This window comes from Camelus dromedarius, chromosome 4, assembly GCF_036321535.1.
Source record: "Camelus dromedarius isolate mCamDro1 chromosome 4, mCamDro1.pat, whole genome shotgun sequence".
Taxonomy (NCBI): domain Eukaryota; kingdom Metazoa; phylum Chordata; class Mammalia; order Artiodactyla; family Camelidae; genus Camelus; species Camelus dromedarius.
The window spans coordinates 71,462,543-71,487,357 of NC_087439.1; the positions used below are offsets into that span (position 1 = coordinate 71,462,543).

At 33.6% G+C, this 24,815-nt stretch overlaps 1 protein-coding gene across 4 annotated transcripts in view; it reads left to right on the forward strand.

The window, feature by feature from the left end:
* The window catches only part of HYCC2 (hyccin PI4KA lipid kinase complex subunit 2), a 62,976-nt gene that overhangs the window by 3,610 nt on the left and 34,551 nt on the right, over window positions 1-24,815 (forward strand). For all 4 annotated transcript variants that reach the window (XM_031452004.2, XM_031452003.2, XM_010991972.3 and 1 more), the window contains exon 3: window positions 17,408-17,505. The gene's annotated coding sequence lies outside the window, so the exon portion shown is untranslated. The remainder of the gene's footprint in view (window positions 1-17,407; window positions 17,506-24,815) is intronic.

The following is a 24,815-nucleotide window of genomic DNA, read 5'->3' on the forward strand; positions in this document are numbered from 1 at the left end:
AATTAAACTGGGATTGGAAAATAAGAATTGAAAGTTTTCTTCATTAAAGGGTTTTGCAATTGCTGTGATATGATAAAGATATACATTTATCTTTTTGTAAACAAATAATATATATTAAAACTTGGAATTGTGAATGTGTTGACTTTGACACAGATTCTGTTTAGAAATTCTTGGTTCATCTTTATGAATTCTAGACTTTGTGTTTGGATACCAGTCTGCCATGAAAACAAGTACAAGAAAAGTAAATCAGTAGATTTTAACTTTGGAGAAAGGGGTTAAAAACTCGATTATGTAATAAAAGGTCTGACTTTGATTATTTATAGGATTATAGTTCTAAGTTTGATATATGACTGTAAAAATGTAGTCATAAAATATGGCAAGTGGCACTTAAATTGTTAAATGGAAAAGTATGGGTTACAAAATAGTTATTTTGTTCTATTATAAAATACTGAACAGTTAGAATAAAGAAGTTAGAATAAAAAAATGTTAGAATCAAATTTATCTAATCACCTTTATCATTATGGATCCTTGACTTTTTTTTTTAATTGAGGTATAATTGAAATAACCCTGTACTCTTGATGGTGCTTGATTCTTAATTAATATAGACTTTTGTTAGCTACTAAGGTTTGTCAATTTAACTCTTTAAATTCCTTCCCCACGTATTTTTTTGAAAAATGAGTGGAGGAAGTTGGATGCTGAGTGGAAAGTGAAACCTATGCTTTTTACATATTCTTTTGTACTAGGGCTTAATTTTTTTTTTAACTAGACTTTTTTTTAGAGCAATTTGCAGTTCACAGCAGATTTCCCATATACCCAGCAACTGGACTCAAACATTTATTCCAGATAATTGAAACTTACATTCACACAAAAACCTGTATGTGAACTTTCATAGCAGCTTTATTCCTCATAGCCCAAACCTGGAAACAACCCAGATGTTCTTCAACAGGTGAATGGTTAAACTGTGGCACATTTACACTGTGCAGCAATAAAAAGAATGAGCTTTTGATACCTGCAACAACTTGGATGGGTCTCAAGTGAAAAAAGCCACTCTCAAAAGCTTGCATTTTATATGATTCTCTCTATATAACATTCTTGAAATACCAAATTATAAAGGTGAAGATCAGAGTAATGTTTGCCAGGGGTTAGGAGTCAGGGAGAGGTGAATGGGTGACTGCACTGGGGCCTCTTGATGATAGAACAGTTCTGCATCTTGAGTGTGGTAGTTATACATATCCATATCTGTTACAGAATTGTACAGAACTACACACACATGCATAGACAAATGAGTGCTTGTGAGACTGGAGACATCTGAATAACCCTGCATGGACTATACCAGTGTCAGTTTCCTAGCCAGTGACAATTACCAATAACAATTACCAATGTCAATTTCCAACTTTACTACAGTTATGCAAGATGTTACCATTAGGGGAAACTGGGCAAAGGGTACATGGGATCTCCTGGCACATATTTTGGGAACTTCTTGTGAGTCTATAATTATTTCAAAATAAAAAAATTTTTTAAAGGATTGTGTTAAGGATTAAATGAGCAAATATACGTAAGGTTCTTATTAGAGTACTTGGCACATCATAAATACATTATAATAGCAGCAGCAGCAGCAGCAGTGATAGTTAAGGCTCTAACATCTTACTAGGACCATTCCAGCAGTATTCTCTCCGCTCACCCTGCCCTCAATCTTTCCTCCCTCTGGTCCATTCTGCAGTGTAACCAGAGTCCTCTTTCTAAAGTGCCTATTACATACTACTAACTTCACACAGAATTCTTTAGTGGCTCTCCATTTTACCTTCATACATTAATTTCTTTTTTTAATTGTAGTGGAATGAAGCACTGGAGTAAGCATGACTTCCAGGATACCATACTAGGTGAATTAAAGATAAAAAGAGAAAAATCTCAAGTGATCTTTCTCACCTTCAAAAAACTATTAAGTATTTTTTATCTTAAAGTTTTTTTGTTTAGTATTGCTGCCTAAAACACTACCCCAAAATTTTATTACTTGGGACAGAAAGATTTATTATTTTTCATGATTCTGTAGGTTGGCTAAACTGTTCCTCTATTGGTTTCCCTTGGCTCTCTAGTGCAGCTGAAGCCACATGGAGGACTGACTGAGTTAGAAGGTCCAAGGTGTCCTCACTCATATGTTTGCACATGGTGCTGGCTTCCATTAAAGTACTTAGTTCTTCTCAGTGTGGCTTCTCATCCTCTGGTAGGCTAGTCTGGCAGCCTTACATGGCATTCTCAGGGTAGCCTTCTAAAGAGGTGAAGATGGACGTTGTAAGGCTTCAAGGCCTCTTTGAGGATTAGGCTTTGGAACTTATCTAATGGTCCTTCCACCACATTTTGTTGGTCAAAGCAACTCGCCAAGCTAGTCCAAATTCAAGGGAGTGCAGAAGTGGAAAAAAATATTTATCTCAGTCAGTTCAGGCTGCTATAATAAAGTACTGGGTGGTTTAAATGATGGATCTTTATTTCTCACAGTTCTTCATCCTGGGAAGTCCAAGATCAAGGTGTCAGCAAATTCTGTGTCTGCTGAGGACCCAATTGCTATTTCTGAGATGGCCGTCTTCTCACTGTATTACCACACATGAGAGCTCTCTGGGGATCTCTTCTATAAGGACACTAAGCCCATTCATGAGAGCACCACCCCTCATGACCTAATCACCTTCTATAGGCCCCACCTCCTAGTACCATCACATTGGGCGTTAGTATTTCAGTATATGAATTTGGGGGATTCACAGAAATTCAGTCTATAACAGTATTCCCACAGAGAGATCAGATTATTTTCTATTTTTTTTATGTAAGGATGAAAAACAGTTCAAAAATGATACAATCACTGTAAGAATTTGAAAAATTTTAGTGAGATTGAACAAATAAAAACACAAGGACAAAAGACATTAAATGGCAGGCCAGGAAGGACAGGTTCAAAATCTTTATAAAGTAGAATCGTGTGCATAATACATGGGAGAATCAGCCTTATGTAACTGTTGTGCTACAGTGGTATTTCCTGAAAACTTGAAGGAGGTTAATCTATAGAAAGTTCACTGGTTTTTCTCACTTAAACAGGTTTTAAACAGTTGGTTTAACATCTTCCATTAAAATGTTTATTTTTCCTAGCCTCTTATTTTCATATAATCTGGTTTTGGCCAGTCGAGTTTTATAAGCCACATTACTTTTCTAGAACATAACTGCCAAATGTTGGCAAGAAATTATAGTACTGTGTTATGAAATCTTGTCAGTGTGCTAAACTACTATAAATACCCCTTCATCTGAACTATGATGGTGGTGCACCTTCACAGAGTCCAGGCTCTTTGTTCAGTCTTGTGTCCTACATCCTCTACCCCCAATTCCAGTGGTGAAATCTTGAACACTTCTATCAGCATTAAACTGAAGCATAACTGAGATGGCTTGTTGACATCTTAGACCATAGATTTGTTGCTAAAGTCTCTTTCTTACCTTGTCACGTAGGAATTGTGTTTGGCTGCTAGAAACAGATAATAAATAACCATTGCTTAAATAAGAAAATAGTTCATGTCTTTGTCTTGTAAAAAATTTTTAGAAATGTCAGTCTTGGACTGATATGGCAACTTTATAGACTTGTCAAGGACCGAGTCTCCTTTCTTTTTTCCTTTGCCATCCTTAGCATGTGGCTTCTAGTCTTAAGATCACAGAATGTTTGCTGAATATCCAGCCATCACATCCATGATCTAGGCAGAAGGAAGGAGGAAGAAAGGCAGAAGACAAAAGGGGTATACCTTTCATCTTTGAAGAAACCTTTCTAGCATTTCCTGCACAGTACTTCCTGTGATCTCTTTGACCAGAACTTAGTCATTTGGCCACACTTAGCATAAGTAAGATTCAGAAATGGCTTCAGCTGAGCATATGGACTAGATCAATGAGGGTGGAGGTGTGGAACTATATTGGATGGGAACTAGTAGGCTTTGCCATACTTGCTCCCTATCCTCTCTGCCGAGTCTGCTGCTGACAACCTGCTTGTTGCTGTTAAGCTCTTCATTCAGTAAAAATGAACTAAATGCTAGCTATGTGCTAGCCCTGTTAGGAGCTGGAAATACAAACACTACTGAGACATACTCTGCCCTAGAGAAGTTATGGTTCAAAAATAGGACTAATAAACCTATACAGGTTTCTGAGAGTAGAAGGTATTAAGTATGTGAGCTACTGGGACAAGTTAGCACTCAGATTCTGTCTACTTCATCAGTTTATAAGTGGCTTAAGATGGAGAGGGGGAGGTGACCCCTTAGGAAGGAAGAGCAGTATTAATGGAAAGGAATCAACTGTTCTCTGTTTCCTAAGGCAAGGGGATGGAGGCCATTTCCCTTCTCTAAATTCAAGAGGAAGAGGTCCTGAAAGAATCCCTCTGGATGTTTTGTGTGCCTTAGAGAAGAGAGACTGTTGTTGGAAACAACATTTCTTACAGGGGCAGGGACTCTTTAACAAGAGAAATGTGGCATGAAGTAGTGATGAGCATAAATGATATCAAGTGTCTGCAACAACTGTAATTTAATATGAAAATATCTCTGATAATCTATTGGTGACCAAGTCACAGAAAGTAGTGAGGTTTTTCGTTTTGCCTACATTCATAATTAGTTATAAATTTTAGTTAGAGAGTAGTAAAAAGAATGTTAGAATTTTCTTCCCATCAAAGTTTATGAATGTTATTCACAGATCCCTGACTGTGTACGTTGAGAACTTGTGAGTGAGGGGAAAAGAAAGGGCTTTGAATGGATACAAGTAATATGCTAAGAAAGACTTTATGGAGAAAGTGACTGGATGATCTAAGTCTTGAAAGAAGAGTAGGGTACTTATGCTAGAGGGCAGTTGAAAGGCATTCCAGAGAGGAGAGTATCTTAAGAAAATACACGGAGGTACGAGATAGCCTGGCATATCATGGAATTGTAGATTAACACTGGTGAAGTCTGTTATGAGCCATGGTATAATATCTCTTCCTGCCAAAAGAGCCATGTTTTTCATGAGCATATTGAGCCAAGTACTGGTGACAGATACTGTCAAACCATAGACCTGTGTTTCTGGTCATTTCTCTTCAGGCATGGTGAACAACCAGACAGAACTGCTTGGAAATCTGTCTACTTGGGAGGATTTCCCTTTTCTCCTGTCCAGCAAGGCTACCTCTGTATAGGGATAATGCCAGCATATCATATGGAACCATGTGTAAGCCAGGCCATAATTTTTGTTTCTTCTTTCTTTGACTGTAGAGAGCTCTACAAGGCCATCGATTTCAGAGTAGTTGACATTTAGAAGAAGTGTTTGCCATGGGTGTCTGAGTCATTTGTTTTTAAGGATTATGTGTGCCTTTAGGGCCTGTTCTAACGTCATCGTGTGTATAATCTTTGTAGTTAGCATTAGCTACTTGTGTAGTGGTAATAACCAATCTTCAAATAATGGCTTAAAATTTTTAAAAAATTGTTTATTCTCACGTGAATTTTGCTGCTAGTCTGGGTGACTGCAAGGCAGCTGTTCTCCATATGTGGGTCAGCATTGCATCTCTAGATTTATCTCTGCTTCTGTTATTATGATGGCAAGGAAAGCACAGGCTAGACAGTGCATACTGGCAATTAAATGTTTCCACAGGAGTCATTTCTGCTCGTTGGTCAAAGCAAATCATGAGGTCGCAGTCTACATTGACAGAGATCTGGCTTCACCACTTACTGACCGTGTGCCCTTGGGCAAGTGATTTAACCTATCAGTGCCTGACTGTTTCTTCATGTACAAAATGGAGATCATAACAATACCTACCTACCATATGGGGTTGTTGTAAAATAGTAGATTATGTAAAATACTTAGACTAGTGCCTGGCATTTGTTATATAATAAATGCTATACAAGTATTAGCTAATAAGATGATACCTATAATAGTATAAAATCTTTAAGGAGAAAATATAGTTAATTTGTTTAAACCTCAGCATAAGGAAGCAGAATACTTAACTTAAAACAAAAAGCATAATACTATAAAGAAAAAAGATTGACAGATTTGACTAGCTTTTTTCTTAATTTGTAAATCTAAATTTTAAAGATAAGCTCCTTTATATACATTTAATTGTATTTAAAATTAGAAACTGTTATATCAGGACTTTTCTAGTACTCGTCAAAAAGTAGTAATGGTCATGATAAGAAGAAAGAAAGAAATGTTTAGGTACTTAAGTGCCTACCCCTGCTCCATCCCCCTCTATCCAGTTTCTTGCTTTCTCTTTTTACTAGTTGCAGTTCTGGATTATAGTTAAAAATGATTAACTCAAATATTTTCCACTTTCAGAGAGCTTTTTCTGAACTTTGTCAGTTAACTAGGTAAACAAGAGAATTTTTTTTAGCGGTAAATACCGCCAAACTGAGACACTGCTACCTCCCCTGACTCTGAATACCTACTACTTTAAAGATTTATTCAGTGTTTGAAACATATATTCTAAAATTTAACATATTTTCTTGGAATAAGTTGTATGTAAAGCATGCTCATTCCTTTGTATCCAGAATGCAGTCTCTAAGTATTATTTCCCATTGAAAGGAATTAGGGTTCCTTGGAGAAATGTTTGATCCTCATCTAGGGCAGCAAATGTACAAGATGAGCCTGGACTTCTTGTCTTAACAGGTAGCTGGGAGACTACAATCATTTACTAGGTTTATGTCAAAAGGACTTAGGAGCTATGTTGTGGGCCACCAAGACCACTCCCAGGTTTCATGATTTGTTAGAATTACTCAGGACTTATAATGTTCACAGTTATATTTTATCAGTGAAATGATACAAATCAGCAAAGTGAAAAGTACATGGGGTGAAGTCTCTAGGAAAACAGGTGCAAACTTGCAAGAATCATCTCACTGTGGAGTTGAACAGGATGCACTTAATCCCTCCAGTAATGAGTTATGACAACACTTGTAAAATGTTGTCTACTAGGAAAGATCATTTGAGCCTAGATGTCCAGAGTTTTTACTGGGGCGGGGGGTCAATCACACAGGCCACAACCCAGGCTTGCTGGGTTAACTCTTTCCTGCACAGGAGTCAAGCATGAAAAAGCTATCACTGGGCAAAGATAGGACAGTTTGAGTATTACTAAGAATAATAATGGTAGTGGATTGAAATATATCAAGTATGTTTAGCCCATGAATTTATAATGATACTTAAAGTAAAACTAATTGGTTACCAGTAGAGGATTCTAGTTAACCAACTCATTTTGAAAACAAGTAAATAAAGGCGAAAAACATTAAGTACTTACTCCATCTTTCCTATAAAAATTCTACTACCAAGTAACCAAAGCTAGATAAAGAGAAGTTTTTCTTTATAGAAGTATTTTAACTAGTTAAATGAAGAAGGAATGACAGAATTAAATAATTAGATTTTAACCATTTTGTAATCTCTAAAGATCCCTAAGCATTGATCATCAACTGCTACTAATGTCACAAAAAGTGGCAAGACATTAGGAGCCTTGACTGAAGAACACGAACAACAACATGATCTTCCTCTCCCAAAATGAACCTCACCCGATCAAATATCTGTACCCAGCCACAATTTTATAAGAACTACCGAGGACAGAGGAAAGTATGACATCACCATGAGGGTGCAGTCAGCAAAATCCAGACATGAGGGAAATGCTGAATACAAGCATACCTTGGAGACGTTGAGCGTTTGGCTCCAGACCACCACAATAAAGTGAATTTTGCAATAAAGCAAGTCATAAATTTTTTTTGTTTCCCAATGCATATAAAATCTGTGTTTACACTAGATTGTAGTCTATTAAGTATTCAATAGCATTATATCTTTTAAAAAAAGTATATACCTTAATTTAAAATTACTTTATTGCTAAAATGTGCCAGAACAATTACAATAGTACCATCAAAGACCACTGATCACATGTCACTATAACAAATATAATAATAATGAAAAATTTTGAAATATTGTAAGAATTACACAAATATAACACAGAGACACAAAGTTAAGTAAATGTTGTTGGAAAAATGATGCCAATAGACTTGCTCAGTGCAGGGTTGCCACAAACTTTTGTGAAAAATGCAGTATCTGTGAAGTGCAATAAAGTGAGATGATAAAATGAGGTATGCCTTTCCTCAACAAGCAGTGTTGTTTCATATTGATGTAAATAACTGTTTCTTCAATTAAAAAAAAACTACCACACACATCCCTGTAGAGTAAAAGAGATTTAAGAAACACATCGGCTAATTCTGATGTATAACCCTATTTGAATCCTGTGTTTTAAAAAATTGTCACAACTGTAAATGTGAACACTGACTGGATATTTGATTGTGTTAAGGAATTATTGCTAAATTTCTTTAAATGTGATGATAATTTTGGTTATGTTGAAAAAAAGTTATCGTTTAGCAATATATATTAAAATTTTTACCATTAAGATGATATCCTGGATTTGCATCAAAATAATTGAGTGAGGGTAGTGGGAGAATGTAATGAAAATAGACTGGCTATGAATTCATAATTTTTGAAGTTCAGTGATGGGTACATGGAGCTTCATTGTACTATTTTCTCTACATATGCATATACTTAATTTTTTTAAAGGGACGTATTCACAAGCTATTGTAGTTGTGAATTCAGTAGAAGAACATGTTTATAGGGAAGATTCCTATGTGGTGAAATTACACTAGACTGTTTTTCAGAAGGATTTAGTTTTATTCACCCTCTTTTAGAATAAATTCCTTGCTCTTTTCTGGGAGTAGAAAAGCAGACTAAGGAAGAAAAGATGAAGTAAACAGAAAGATTAGTTACTTATACCTTACCTTGATTATTATTATTATCCAAATATCCATGTAAGTAATTTTGTTGATACTTCAAAAATTCTTCCTTATTGCTAAAGATCTTTGTCCTGTAGCTTCCTTGTTGAAGGCAAATTTGTCTCTATTCCAGTTACCAGTTTCTTACTCTTTCCTTGGCTCCTGTGTATTCCAAGGAGCCTCCATCTTCCTGTGGTCAGCCTGTCTTGGCAGTGTTCTCTCTCTTCCACGTGGCCCCTATCTGATCCATGATAAGCATTTGTGCTGTCTTCACTGACACACTCTGGGAGTGCTCATTCCAACGTATCAGTAAGCTCTTTTTACTGTGACGTTGTTGGGTAGCTAGCTAGCTAGTTTCATGCCCTTCAGATTTCTTAAATGTGAATTACATCAGTCTAATGTATCCTTCAAGCTGATGATGATGTGTATTAAAATTTCTGAGTAATATCCCTGAAGTTCTTTCTTATTAGACATGGGTCAGGAAATAATACCATCTGTATTTACTCTTTGGACGATGGGACTCATGACATTTCAATGACCCTTGCTGAAATATCCTCCTCTGTTCCCCAGTAACTTCTGACTCTTTTTTACTTTGACTTAACTTTGATTAAAATTTGTAGAAAAGGATTGAGACTACCTTTTTTGCAAATACTGTATTGAATCTCTCACATCTTGTTATCTTTAGTTTTTAGAAGTTTCATTATATCATATCTAGGGGGTGTTTTTGTTTTGATAGGAGGGTTTTTATTTTGCTTGGTGTTCTCTGAGATTCATGGATCTTTGCTTTGATGTCTTTCATTGTTTTTAGAAAATTCCCAACCATTTTCCCTTCATGTCTTTTATCTTGTTTTCTCTCTTTCTGAGTCTTCAAATAAAACTGTCAGACAATTTTGATACTGTCCTACAACTCTTGGATGATCTTTAAATTTTTTCCACTCTTATTTCTCTTCATGTTTCAGGATTGATCATTTCTTTTGATTTATTTATAAGTTTACCAGTTTTTTCCTGAACTGTGTTGGAGTCTACTGATGAGCCTTTCCTTAGGAATTCTTTCTCTCTGACTTTGTGTTCGTTGGTTGGTTGGTTTTTAATTTCTATCGTTTCCATTTGACTCTTATAGTTTCCAACTGTCTACTGTAATTATCCATCTATTCATGGATGTTCCAGCTCTTTCACTAGACCCTTTAATATATTATCATAATTATTCTGAAGTCCATGTCTGGTTAGTTCCAACATCTGGGTCATTTCTTAGCCTGGTCCTGTTTATGCTTTATTGATGTTGGTTGTTTTGGGATCTTGAAATTTTTTATTGAATGCCAGACATTGTGTGTAGAGCAGTAGAGACTGAAGTTAATTCTATTTATGCCTGAAAATGAGCACACTTCTGATCTGTCATCAGTGAGTGTGAAGTTGTCAAACTAGTCAAGAGTTGAGCTAGGTTTGGATTTGTTGCTACTATCATTACCTTCAGTGCACTTCAGGCTTCACATTTTCTAGTGACAGGTTGCTATTGCTTTGTGTTAGGGTGAGGATTTAGTTCTCAGAGGGTTTTTCTCAGTGTTCATGCTTTACCCGCAACTTTTAGCCATCCCTGTCCATCTATGTCATAGAAGGGTCTCTCTCCACACTTTTGTGTGTGTGGAATGGGTTTTTTTAACTTCAAATTCCATTTTAAAAATAGATTCAAGACAATTCACATTATCCATTTCTTCTTAAATGAAGTTTGATAATATGTTTCAAGAAATTTGTTCATGTCAACTAAGTTGTTGAACGTATTGGCATAAAATCTTAATAAAGTTTCCTTATTTTATCTTAATGTATGTAGAAAAGAATAATAAGAAAAAATGAGAAAAAAATCACATATTTATCCAATTCTAATTCTCTTTAATCCTTTGTGTAAATCCGTATTTCTAGGTGGTGTCCTTTTTCTTCTCCTCAGAGAGCATCCAGTATCATTTATGTAGCGCAAGTCTACTTTTGTATATCTGGAAAAGTCTTGGTTTTACCTTTGTTTTTGAGAGAGATTTTTGCTCTATAGACCTCTAGCTTGACATATTTTTTTCTTTTAGTGCTTTAAAGATGTTGCTTCATTGTCCTTTCTCTTGCACCTCCTCTGTCATCCTTGTCTTTGTGCCTGTGTACATAATATGTGGTCCGACCCACCCACCCTCGGCTGTTTTAGGTGTTCTCCTTTGTCACTAGTTTTGAACAATTTAATTAAAACTACTTGATATGGTTTTCTTCGTGTTTCTTATGCTTGGGGTTTATTGAACTTCTTGGAACTTAACCAATAGTTTTCATCCAGTTTGGAAAATTTTTCACCATTGTTTCTTCAAAATGTTTTTGTGTCTTCCTCTTTCCTCTACTTTGGGGAATCCAGTTATACATCTGTCAGGCTGCTTGAAGTTGTCTCACAGCTCACTGATGCTATGTTTAATTCTCTTTTCTCTGCATTTCATTTTGACTAGTTTCTGTTGCTGTATCTTCGAATTCACTGAACTTTTTTCCTACAATGTCTAATGTGCCATTATTCTCATCCAGCGTATTGTCTCCCACATTATAGTTTTTACTTTTAAAAGTTTGAGTTAGGCCTTAAAAATTTTTTTTTCTAAGACTCTACTTAATGTTTTGAATATTATAGTTATAATTATTGCTTTAACTTCCTTGTCTGCCAATTCTAACATCTGTTAACTTTAGTCAGTTTTGATTAATTGATTTTTCTCTTTATTGTGGATCTTGTTTTTCTGATTGTTTGCATTCTTGGTAATTTTTTTATTGGATGCTTGATACTGTGAGTTTTACCTTGGAATGTGTTGGATGTTTTTGAATTGCTGTAAATATTTTTGAGCTCTGTGCTGAGATGCAGTTAAGTTATTGGAAAACAGTTTGATCCTTTCAGGGTTTCATCAGAAGATTTATTAGGTGGTACTGGAGCTGTGTTCAGTATAGGAATAATTATTCTCCATTATTTAGAAAGGAGCTTTATCTAGTTTACCCAGTTCTCAATCTGATTGGTGAAAATAGGTGGTATTTCTGGTCCTGTGTGAGTTCTGGCACTGCTACTTCTAATTCTTTTGCTGTTTCTTTCCTTGGCTTCTGGTAGTTTCTTCACACACATATATGCTGATCATTTCTCATCTGACTACTAGAGGAGGACCCTCTACAGATATCCAGACTTCTTTCTCTATGCTACTCTCTCCTTTCCTTTACTCTGTTATGGAAACTCTTAACACCTTGGTCTACCTGGACTCAGCTTTACTTCTAACTCAGGCAGTTGGCCAGGTTCTACCTGCTTTTCCCTTCCTTACCCTGCAGCCTGGAAACTCTCTCAAGGAAGGAAATTGGGCAACTTCATTGTTCTTTAGTATCTGTGTCCAGTGTCTTGAAAACCTATGTTTCATAGTTATTTCCATTTTTTGATAATTTCAAGCAAGAGAGTAAATTCAGTTCCTAATACTCTTTCTTGTCCAAAAGTAGAAGGTCTTTCTGTCTTCACACTCTTTCTCTTTTTTTTTTAACTTTCTTTTAACATTTTTTATTAATTTATAATCATTTTACAATGTTGTGTCAAATTCCAGTGTTCAGCACAATTTTTCAGTCATTCATGGACATATACACACTCATTGTCACATTTTTTTCTCTGTGAGTTATCATAACATTTTGTGTATATTTCCCTCTGCTATACAGTGTAATCTTGTTTATCTATTCTTCAATTTTGAAATCCCAGTCTATCCCTTCCCACCCTCCACCCCCCTGGCAACCACAAGTCTGTATTCTCTGTCTATGAGTCTATTTCTGTCCTATATTTACACTTTGTTTTTGTTTGTTTGTTTGTTTTTGTTTTTTAGATTCCACATATGAGCGATCTCATATGGTATTTTTCTTTCTCTTTCTGGCTTTCTTCACTTAGAATGACATTCTCCAGGAGCATCCATGTTGCTGCAAATGGCATTATGTTGTCAGTTTTTATGGCTGAGTAGTATTTCATTGTATAAATACACCACATTTATCCAGTCACCTGTTGGTGGACATTTAGGCTGTTTCCATGTTTTGGCTATTGTAAATAGTGCTGCTATGAACATTGGGGTGCAGGTGTCATCCTGAAGTAGGGTTCCTTCTGGATACAAGCCCAGGAGTGGGATTCCTGGGTCATATGATAAGTCTATTCCTAGTCTTTTGAGGAATCTCCACACTGTTTTCCATAGTGGCTGCACCAAACTGCATTCCCACCAGCAGTGTAGGAGGGTTCCCCTTTCTCCACAGCCTCTCCAGCATTTTTCATTTGTGGATTTTTGAATGACGGCCATTCTGACTGGTGTGAAGTGATACCTCATCGTAGTTTTGACTTTTGGTCAACTAATCTTCGACAAAGGAGGCAAGAATATACAATGGCATAAAAACAGTCTCTTCAGCAAATGGTGTTGGGAAAACTGGACAACAGCATGTAAAACAATGAAGCTAGAACACTCCCTTACACCCTATACAAAAATCAACTCAAAATGGATCAAAGACTTAAACATAAGACAAGATACAATAAACCTCCTAGAGGAAAACATAGGCAAAACATTATCTGACATACATTTCAAAAATTTTCTCCTAGAAGAAATAAAAGCAAGAATAAACAAATGGGACCTAATGAAACTTACAAGCTTTTGCACAGCAAAGGAAACCAGAAATAAAACAAGAAGAAAACCTACGGAATGGGAGAAAATTTTTGCAAATGAAACCGACAAAGGCTTGATCTCCAGAATATATAAGCAGCTCATACGACTCAATAAGAAAAAAATAAACAACCCAATCCAAAAATGGGCAGAAGACCTAAACAAGCAATTCTCCAAGGAAGACATACAAATGATCAAAAGGCACATGAAAAAATGCTCAATATCACTAATTATCAGAGAAATGCAAATCAAAACTACAATGAGGTATCACTTCACACCAGTCAGAATGGCCGTCATTCAAAAATCCACGCTCTTTCTCTTTACCCAGTACAAGGCTCAAGATTGAAGGTAAGGATGGTGTCTGTGGTCCTGGTCCAGCCTCTGTCTTATGCTGGCTTTTTGTGCTAGGACCTGATAGCTTTCCTGCCCCAACCTTCAAGCAGTCACAGATCTCTCCCTAGATATGGGACATATGTATTGCTGACACCTTCTTCTAGTTTTTGGCTTGTCTTTTCATTCTCTTAATTTGTCTTTTGAAGACAGATTTACTACAGTCCAACTTATCTTTTTTGTTGTTGTTATGGTTAGTGCTTTTTGTTTTTGCTTAAAAAATATATGCCTCTTTAGGGATACAAATATGTTTTGCTATGGTTTTTTTGGTTTGTTTTTACTTTCACATTTACATCTGCATTCTGTTTGGAATTTACTTCTGTGAATTGTGTAAGGTTAGAGATCATGATACATTATTTTCCATAGGGGTATCCAATTGACCTAGCATCTTTTATTTAAAAGACTGTCTTTTCCCCACTGCAGTGCAATTTGTCTTTGTCATAAATCAGGTAAATCCTATTTGTGTGTGACTGTTTCTAAGCTCGATGTTTCCACTGGTAAGTTTTAGTTACTATATTTGTATCATTTAATTACTATAGCTTTTAACAGATCTTAATGTTTTGGAGTATAGTCTGCCAATTTTTGTTGTTTTCAATATTGCATTGGCTATTCTTGGCTCCTTGCATTTTCATAGGGATTTCAGAATCAGCTTGTCAATTTTTCTTTAAAAGGAAAGGAGTGAGATTTTGATTAAGATTGCTTTGAAACTAGAAGTCAATTGAGAGAGACTTGTCATTTGTACTGTGAGTCTCCAACCTATGAACATGATATATCCTTCAATTTATTTAGACTCTTAAATTCTCTCAAAAATGTTTTCTAGTTTTCAGTGTAGTGGTCTTGTACCTCTTTTGTTAGATTTCTTTCTTTTAGTGCTATTTGAAGTTGTGTTCTAAAAAACACTGGTTTAGAGAAATAGAATTGATTTTTATTTATTAACCTTATATCTAGAAACCTACATAAATTCACCTATTAATTCTAATAATTAGTCTGTAGAATCTGTTGAATTTTCTTGGTGCATGTTCATATTGTCTGCTAATAATCATATCATCTACATATTGACTTTTTTTCTTTGATTATTAATTTTTTTCTGGTTTATATTCTTGTATCTTTTTCTTCGCTTACTGTACTAGGTAGGCCCTCCAGTACAGTGTTGAATAGTAGTGATAATAGTTATCTCTTCCTTGTTTTCAACCTCAGAGAGTAAGTTTTCAGTATTTTATCATTGACTGTGACACTTGCTCTATACTTTCATTGGATATCCTTTAAGAGTTTTCCAATAGGTTTTATCATGAATGGGTCATTTACCCATTTGGATAATCATATATTTTTCTCCTAGTTAGGCATCTGTTATATACCTAAAATAAATTCTATTTTAATATGTTATACTTACATATAGTGCTAGATTTCATTTGCTAGAACATTGATATTTTTGCATCTGTGTTCATAAGAAAGATTAGTCTGTGATTTTTTTCTTGTAATATGTGCGTTAGTTTTTGACATCAAGTTACATTGGTTCTTGAAAAGAATTAGGAAGTCTGTTATTTTTTTGTTCTCTGGAAGACTTTGTACAAGCTTGGTATTGTTTCCTTCTTAATTGTTTGAAAGAATCCACTGGTGAAACCGTTTGTATTTGAGATTTTCTTTATGGGAAGATTTTTAATAATAGATTGGATTTCCTTAACAGCTATGAGGCTGTTTGGGTATTCTATTTCTTTCATTGTTGATAATTTGTATTTTTCAAGAAATGTGTTCATTTCATGCCAAGCATCACATTTTTGGCATAAAGTTTATCATATTGTCTTATATTTTTGATGTCTAAAAATTTTGTAGTAATTTGTGTTTTCTCTAATCAGGGTTACTAGGGGTTTGTCAATCTTATTAATCTTTTCAAAGAACCAACTTTAGACTTTGTTGAATTTTTTCTATATTATGTGCTTGTTTTCTGTTTCATTCATTTTCTGTTCTCTTTGGCTTCTTGAGATAGATATCTATCAATAGGTAAAACCATTGATCTTTTTCTGCCTCTCTGCTAATATAGGCAATCTTAGCTTTGCAAAGTACGAGGTTAACTGAAACTCCTATATGCATATAGAAACTATGTCTGCTTTATACATGGAAAGTGAGAACTTCCTACACATGCAATTAAGGCTATAGCCACATCCCACAAGTTTTAATATGTTGTATCTTTCTTAACATTGAGTTCAACATTTATACTAACTTTGGTTTTGATATCTTCCTTGACCCATAGATTATTTAGAAGTATACTTTTAAATTTCCAGTAGTTTGTGTTTTTCTAGGTTTTTATTTAATAACTATTGTTGTTAATGACCTCTAGGTTACTTTTGTTATGGTTTAAGAGTATACTCTGAATATCTTGGTTTTCCTATCATTTGTCCTGGTAGGTTTTCCCGTTGTCTTTTTTTGTTTTGTTTTCTCAAATTGAGAGCCCCATAGTATCTGTATTCTTATCCCTGAAAGACTGTCAGAGATCTCTACAGAGGTTCCCAGCATAGCCTGCCTTCACTCTTTCAAAATCTGGCAGTTGTCTAGGTGGTTCAAAATTCCTAAGGTACGAAAAGAGTCTCCTTGACATGAAGTCCTGTTTCCTGAAGTGTTACCAGTTTCTTGTGCATCTTTCAAGTTTCCCCTCCCACTATAGAACTTCACATTAAATAAAAATCTCATGTGATAGCCCAGAAGTCAGCTGCCATGAGTTGGAGTAGGAGGTCCTGAGACATCTTCGTTTTAAAAAACATTGGAGACTTTACAATGATAATGTAGTTTAACCTAAGAGAATTTTATTGCAGTATTCTTGTATTAAAAAAAACATTTTGTTAATGAACATATTTTAAAATGTTTATTTTCTTTTGGTGTTTTAAATGATTTTAAAGTTGTGATACTGTTTTGAATCAAAGAGGCAGAGCATAGTGCGATCAGCAACTATATGATCATAGTTATTTCTTTATGAGAAGAGTATACTTTTAGCTTTGAAAATGGTTTTCTCTGATCAAAAACTTTCAATACATTTTTGTGCCAAAAATTTTAGTAATAGCATTTTCAGTGTTCTTTATCAAAATGATAAAATTTTCAGTTCTTGAAACTCATCCAAAATTATAATATAGCCGTTGATACTTATTATTTAAGCTTGGTTTTACACTGCATATTAAAATTTTAATGATTCTCGAATGTATGTATGTGTGTGATATCACTAGAATGTGTTTCAAAAGTTGTATTCATAGAATTTGGGACTGGAAAGGATTTATTTTTATAGATTATTCAGGTAAGGCTCAAGAAAATTTAAATAACTTACTCAAAGTCTTACACACAATTAATGGCAAATTTGAAACTGAAACTCAGATTTCTTTTCTCCAAATCTGATATTTTAAAAGTTAGGTTTGATAATGGTGCACAAATACATACTAGTTATTATATAAATTTTAAAAATAATTATAATTTTTAGAAATTAGATAAACTATATTATAAATGTCTTTTCAAAATTGTTCTTTGTCCTTTATATTACTTTCTTTAGACTGTTATCTCTCAATATTTCACAGTTTTTCATTTTCATTTTTTATGCAGTTGGAAAATATTTAAGTCTCAACAAATGAATCCCACACTTGAACTCTGCCGCATTCCTGTGCCACCTCCTCCGTTAGAACACTGATCTTAGAACAGAGGTAAAATTACAAAATTTAACTTTTTAAAGAATAAAGAATGAACTCCCCATATAGTTAGACATGTTATAATTTTTGGTAATTTCTGGTGGTAACTTCTATTTATTAAAGCAATTTTACCTAGGAGACTTGAAATAATCACATTTTAATTATTGTTTTTGAATTTTACTTTTGAAAGTGTTTCCTTTTTAATAGTTGTGTCTTTTAACCTTTTTGTTACCTAAACTTTATATTTTGAATTATTGAATTTACTCAGCATAATGGTATTATCTAGCTATATCTAGATTAGCGCTGTTCATTAGAATTTCTTTGATGATGTTTGGGTTCTAATCTTTGCTATCCAATATGCAAGACACTAGCCACATATAGCTAGTAAGCACTTGAAATGTGGCTAGTGGAACTAAGGAATTGAATCTTTACATGTTATTTTATTTTAGTTAATTAAAATTAACTGGATAGCACAGCTCCAGGTTTTTCCTTAGGGAATTTGGTATTTACAGTAACAGCACTTAAGTGCTTTATTAAAGACTTATACCTTGAAATGTCTTTGTAGTTGTTAACCTAGTTTAAAAATTTGCAGTAGCAAAACCATTTTTTACTATCATATGTTGCCCTAATAATTTGTATACCTTTGTTTATCCAATAATTTTTGTTCATTAGAAACCCTTGAGAGCAGTTATTGTAATCAATTTTGCCCACTGATGTGTTAAACTTATTTAATCTTTTTTTTAAAATTTGACATAGATACTTATATTATCCCCATTTCACAAATGAGGAGTCTGAGGCCACAGATTAGTTAAGTAACTTTTCCAAAGGTACATAGCTTATTGGTCATGGAGCTGGAATTCAGACTCAGGCAGTTTAGAGCCAGAGCCTGTACTCTAAATTAGGCAGTACTACCTGTTGTATCCTGATTCTCTATGAATTAACAGTCTTAAAAAAAGATGTATGCTTACTATCAGCTAAGACACAATTTCTACCCTTGAAGGTAGTGAAAAGCTTGTTGTACTTACACAAGTACTGTGAATTTGCTTCCTGCAAATAGTTATTGACTGCCTTCAGGTCATGTTCCAGTACTTTATTATTTTGTTCATTGTGTTTTATTGAGGACTTGCTAATAAAGTTGCCATTACCATGGTCACCAATAAATAATCATTCTCTGTGATGTCCTCTTTACTTTGTTTTTATACTCTGGAAGTGAGGCATTATGGGCCTGAATTGATTTGCTTGCTGGAATATCAGCTTGACTTGCTTTTAAATGTAGTTTTTATATACCAGGTGATAGGATGGGTGTACTATCTAGTAGAAGAAATGATTTTCAGAATTCTGCATTGTCTGTATAAATAAAAAGAAAACTTGCAGTGTATTTATAACTGTGCTCATAGCTACCTTCACATACTAAAAGATGCCAAGTCTAGTTAAGGACATGTATTTTAAAAGTTTCTCTGTAACCAGTACTATCCTGTTTTCCACATGAAGGTACTAAAATATATTTAGAGGATTTTAGATTTAGAAAGTAACTTATCATTGTAGAAATCTGAACCAAAGGTTCTAAATGATTTGTCCAAGGTCATATAAGCTATGTGATTCATTGATTTGTTGGTATACATTAAGTACCTGTCATATGTCTAGATGCTGTAAGATACTTATTAGCTTGAGTGCTTAGTGAGCACTCAGATGAGAGCAAAACAGAAAAAGACCCTGTTCTCGCAGAATTTATAATTTGATGGGGAAGCTAGACAGTAGGGAATAAGGTCTAATAAATAAGGAAACAAGGTATAAAATCCAAAGCTCTCAGAAGGAAATGAACCATATTTGTTGGAGTGGAAAATACTGAAGAAGGAAGAAAGGTTTCCTATTTAGATAAAGTGGTCAAAAAAGGCCTGCTGATACTGACAGGATTGGAAAGAGCCATTATTTAAATAGCAGTTGTAGGACAGTATTCTAGGCTGGAACTGCCCATACAGAATCCCTGGGGTGAAGTTGTGCATGAAGCTCTAGAGAAAAAGAAACTGAAAAGAGAATATGGCCAGAGCGTAGAAAACTGGTAGGGCCGAAGTATGAGCTATAAGAAAGGGGCCAGGTTACACTTTTCAACTATAGATTTTATTTTTATTTATTTTTGATTTTTGTTGAATATAATCTCAAACCAACCCTTAAGAGAAGTTTTGGCAGGTTGTGTTGGCAATATTGCAACACATCCAGGAAAAGCTGCTGATTAAATTGGTTATAGAAATGGGTTTAGTGACATTTTGTAATTTATTACACTCTCATTGCTTTTTATTGATTATGGTATTGTCTGACTTTACTATGATTCTTTCAGCAGAAAAGTAACCCTCATACATATATTGAAGTGTTTTTCCAGCTATGAACTTAAATAGATTGTTTACCAAATCTGAATTCTTTTGAGGAAGTTTGAAGTTTTGTAGAAATTGACTGAAACATCAGGAAAATAAAAGTCACTTACTTGAAAACTAAAAAAAAAAAGGTTTTCTTTTAAAAAATAATGTTTGGTTTTCTTTTTATTTTAAAAGCTGTTAATATTCTTTGTAGAGAATTTGAAAAAGAATTGATTAATTGTATTTATTTTTTCTTGTCCTTTTTTGTAAAGTAGTAAACATTTAAAAAAAATCTAATCTAATCCCTTGTAGTTAGCAAAAAGATAATTTATTAGTTTAAGATTTCTATATTTTTAGGAGAAATTTTAGTTCAAGCCATTTTCAATATTTAAATATTTATCTAAAATATTTAAATTTTAATTAAAACATTTAAAATGTTTAAATGTTTAATGTTTATTTTATGTAACAATAGCTAGTTTGAAAAATGAAAAAGAATCACAATTGCAGCAGGTAAATATAAACTGTTCACCCTTGAACAACACCGGTTTGGACTGTGCAGGTCCACTTATACTTGGATTTTTTTTTTTTCAGTGAATGCATGCAGTGCTCCACAAGGCATAGTTGGTTGAATCTGCTGATAGGGAGGGCCACCTCTGAGACTTGAGCGTCCTTGGATTTTGGTATCCGCGATGGGTCTGGAACCAATCCTCCGCAGGGATTATACTTAGGAATCAACTTAATTTGAAATATGTTGATCTCTAGGAAGAAAACACAAAATTATACAGACATATAAAAGAAGATTTTTAGTGAAGAGCAATGCCACACTTGACTGAATATTGTGAAGATGTCACTTGGAATTAATTTGTAAATTTAATTCTGACGAGGATAGAGTATGGGAAAGAAACTTATCAGTATAAGTAATATTCAATTGGAAGAATAAAGCAGGCAATAATAAATACATTTTTAGGAAAAAGAATTAATATGGGACTTGTTCTGTTATAAAGTACATTATAAAGCCATAGTAAGTAAAATATTGTAGCCTGGTACAAAGTTAATGAGAAAAATGGCTCAGAAATAGTTCCAAATATCTGTAAGACTTTTAGAATATGTTAAAATAGTATTTCAAGTTAGAAAAAAAATGTACATGTGAACGATGTATTAGAACAACTGAGAACTGTTGGGAGAAAAACACTGTTAAATCTTAGTTTCATATCACACTCTAAAATAACTTCCAGATTGTTTAAATAGTAAGCTATAAATGTGGTTTTTAACTTTAGAAGATACAACCCTTTACTAAACAGAGTGGTTTTTAAAATACAGTAAAATATACTGTGGTATCTTTTTTGCCTTGTCCCATGCAAATACATTACAGGATTCTGTGTATTAAATTTTTAGTGTTTTGGCAAATAGGTACTCACTTGAATGCTTTGATATCAATTTTTATTGTCCTAGTTTTCAAAGTCAGATCTTATTAATAAATGTAAGAAAGTTAAAGTTTTAATATTTAGATTTACTTATATTTCTATGCTAAGATATTAGCTTTATAAGTAGAGTAGGAAATTACTTTGTTACATGTAATAATCATGATCTTTAAAAATATATGATGGATTATGGTTTTGAGAATTATATATATGGATATGCTATTAATGTTTGTATCCTGTGACCTTAAAGTTTCAAATCCAAGTTTTAGAATTTATACTACAGAAGATAACAACACAGCATAAACATGAGATAGATATTTAGATAACACAATGCTTAAATATGTATAAGGATGTTTATTGCAGCATTTTTTGTTAATAGGGAAGTTGAAAACAAATCTGTTTATTAGAAAATTATTAAACAAATTTAAATTATGGGATTATACTTGCAATTAATTACAACTATTAAAAAGAATAAACTAGAACTCTAGGTCTTTCATATATTTTTGATGAATGAAAAAACACATTATAGAACACAATGTATGATGAACCAATGACTGTATTTAAATTGTATACACACAAACACATATATATATACATATATGAGTATACATAAATACATATGTGAAGAAAAATACATACCAAATGGTTGACTATCTTTGTGGGTAGGGTAGGATAGTTGGGCTAAGCTCCTTTTTTTTTTAACAGGTATGTGCTATTTATAATAAGTACTTTTAAATTACTTAATAATTGAATATCAACTATTAATTCATATTTATAGCTAAGGATATTTGTAAAATTAGAGATAATAGTTGAGGTACAGAGCAGAAATAGCTTTTTAAGTTTCCAATAAATAAAAAACAAATAATTGAATATCTAGCAATGGAGATATAGGAGCTTTTTTTTTAAAGCTCCTATTTTGTTTATATTGGAAATAAGTCCTTTCTGTTACTGCTACAATGAATTTGTACTTTTCTTCCTTACATGGTAATTTATTTATTGAAAGTATTTACCTCTTCTGGAGTATTTCTCAAAGTGATGTAAAATTCAGTGTATTTTTCCTCTTAATCTTGATGTCCACTGAATTCATTAGTGATGATGAGGTGGTAGAAAGAGATGTTATAGATAATATTAATAAAACAGCCTATTTTGTGTATACTTTCATAAGAGACTTATGAGGAAAGGGGAATATTAAAGGGAGATCAAGATGTTAGAATTTATCCCTAAAAAGTTACTTCCTGAGAAACTAATGTAGGCTTTGCTTTAACTTTTTATACTTTATTTGAAGCTTAATAAAAATGGAATATACTTTATTTATTTTTCAGGTACTTTGTAAATAAAAACTATTTTTATTATCAATAGCTATTCAGGTTTTTGTTTGTTTGTTTGTTTTTTAATTTCCAGAAACTTAGTAGGAACTCTCAGAGCAAATGCTATTGCAAGCTTGGAATTTTTTTAGTCTTATTACTATTGGGAAATTTGTAGCCATATCTGAAAGGGCTTTCTCTACACCAGAGCCCGGTGAGCTTTTCAAAAGTTGACTCTTATCCTCAATCACTTTCCATACTTAATGAGGACTAGTAGGTCTTGTTTATACCATCAGCCCATACCTCTCTCTCTACCCTCAACTCTTGCCCGTAGCTGTCTGTGTTCCTAGCCACTTGGATCTTGTTTCAGATTCTACAACCTCCTGTGTTATTGTCTTGCCACAGAACCTTTATATAGGCTGTTCCCTTTTTCTAGAATGTTCTTTTCCTACTCCCCTTAACTCCTATTGATCTTTGATATCTCAACTTTGATATCTCAGAGAAACCTTTTCATTCATTCATCAACATTATATTCCTTTGTTTTACACTTTTGTGTACCTTTCCTTTTTACTCCTTATCTCTTTGCAAAAATGTGTTGTCTTCTCTGCTGGAGAAATGCTCCGTTAAAGTGAGTCTACATCTAGGTTTGTTTACCATTATTATTTCCAACTCCTAGCATAATGACATGTGTACAGTTGGTGCTTAAGAAATAATTATGGAATGGATTGATGAATTTCTAACAGAATCCCTCCTTTTCATTTTGGTCAGTTGCCTCCTTTAGTTCTTTCTGAGAAGCTTCCAGGGGCAACTACTTTAGGATATTTAGACCATTGTTTATAAATGGAACTTATAACATATGATGGAACCACACTTGTTATTTTATTTTTGTAATTAAAATAATTTAATGAGGTGTAATTTGCATAGAGTAAGATGCACAGTAGTAGTAGTCATAGTTATATGATGGAATCCATCTTTAGGTGAATAACTAGGTTTTGAAGAGGATTTAATACCACTTAACTAATTGGTATTTAAAAGAAAAAGATTCTGACAGTGATTTGAACAATCATCGCAATAAATGTAGGAACCTTACAAAATGACGTTTTTGAAGGGCTTTATTTTTTGGATGTGTAGTTGTGCTCTATTTTGTGAAGTTATTTTTAAGAGTCTCATTTGGTCAAGAGTTTTTAACTTGGGAATCCAAGTCTATTAATGGACTTTAGAGGATCAGTGGATTTCCTGAAATTATTTGCAAGATTGTTCGTGTAGGCATCATATTTATCTTTTTCTGAAGTAAGGATCCATAGTTTTGTTCATATATCAAAGGGGGTCTGTGACTTTTTGCTTCCCCTCACCCCTCGAAAAGGTTAAGAACCATTGTTTTATATCTTATGTATCATGATTTATGTGTAGTATTTTTCTTTTCTCTTTTTTCCTTTTTTTTTTATAGTTTATTATGGAACATTTCAAACCTGGAATAGTAGACAGGATAGTGTAATGAAATTTGTGTACTGAATACTCAGTGTCAAGGGGTATCAACTCATGGCCCGTCATATTTTATCTATACCCGTGGCGCTCTCTTCCTATGGCTACTCTCACCCCAATTATTTTAAAGCAGTATTTAAAGAAATATTTCAGTGTATATCTATAAGAAATAAACACTTTTTAAAAACCTAACTGTAATACTGTATCAGATATAAAAATAACCTATAAAATTCCTTGACTGAATTCCATCCAATCACCAGTCATGTTTAACCTTTTCCAATTGTGTCATGATCTTTTTAATTGTTTGAATCAGAGTCCAAATAAGATTCATACCTGGTTATAGATTTTTTTTTAACATCTCTTAATCTGTAGATTTCCCTGCTGTCTCTTTTTCCTCTTGCAGTTTATCTCTATAAACCCACCAGTCTATCTTAAGAGCATTTGCTACTTGAAAATAAGGGTCATTTCTTACTCCTTTTTGTAGTCCTTGCTTACATAGTACTCGGTATAATGTATTATATGTGGATATTTAGGGAATACGGGGGTGGAATTAGAAAATTTGATGTCTTTTTTTTAGATAGAAATTTATTGTGGAATAGGACACACTCAGGATATACTGTCATTTTAATAAAGGCTTTCATTTCAGTTGCTTTGAAGACATTTCCCTCACTGCCCAAGAAGTTCTTTTTTTTCTTTTAGTTACCTTTTGAGCCTTAAATTAAAAACCAAAAACCATTTTTTGTCTGTCTCACTTTAAAAATAATACA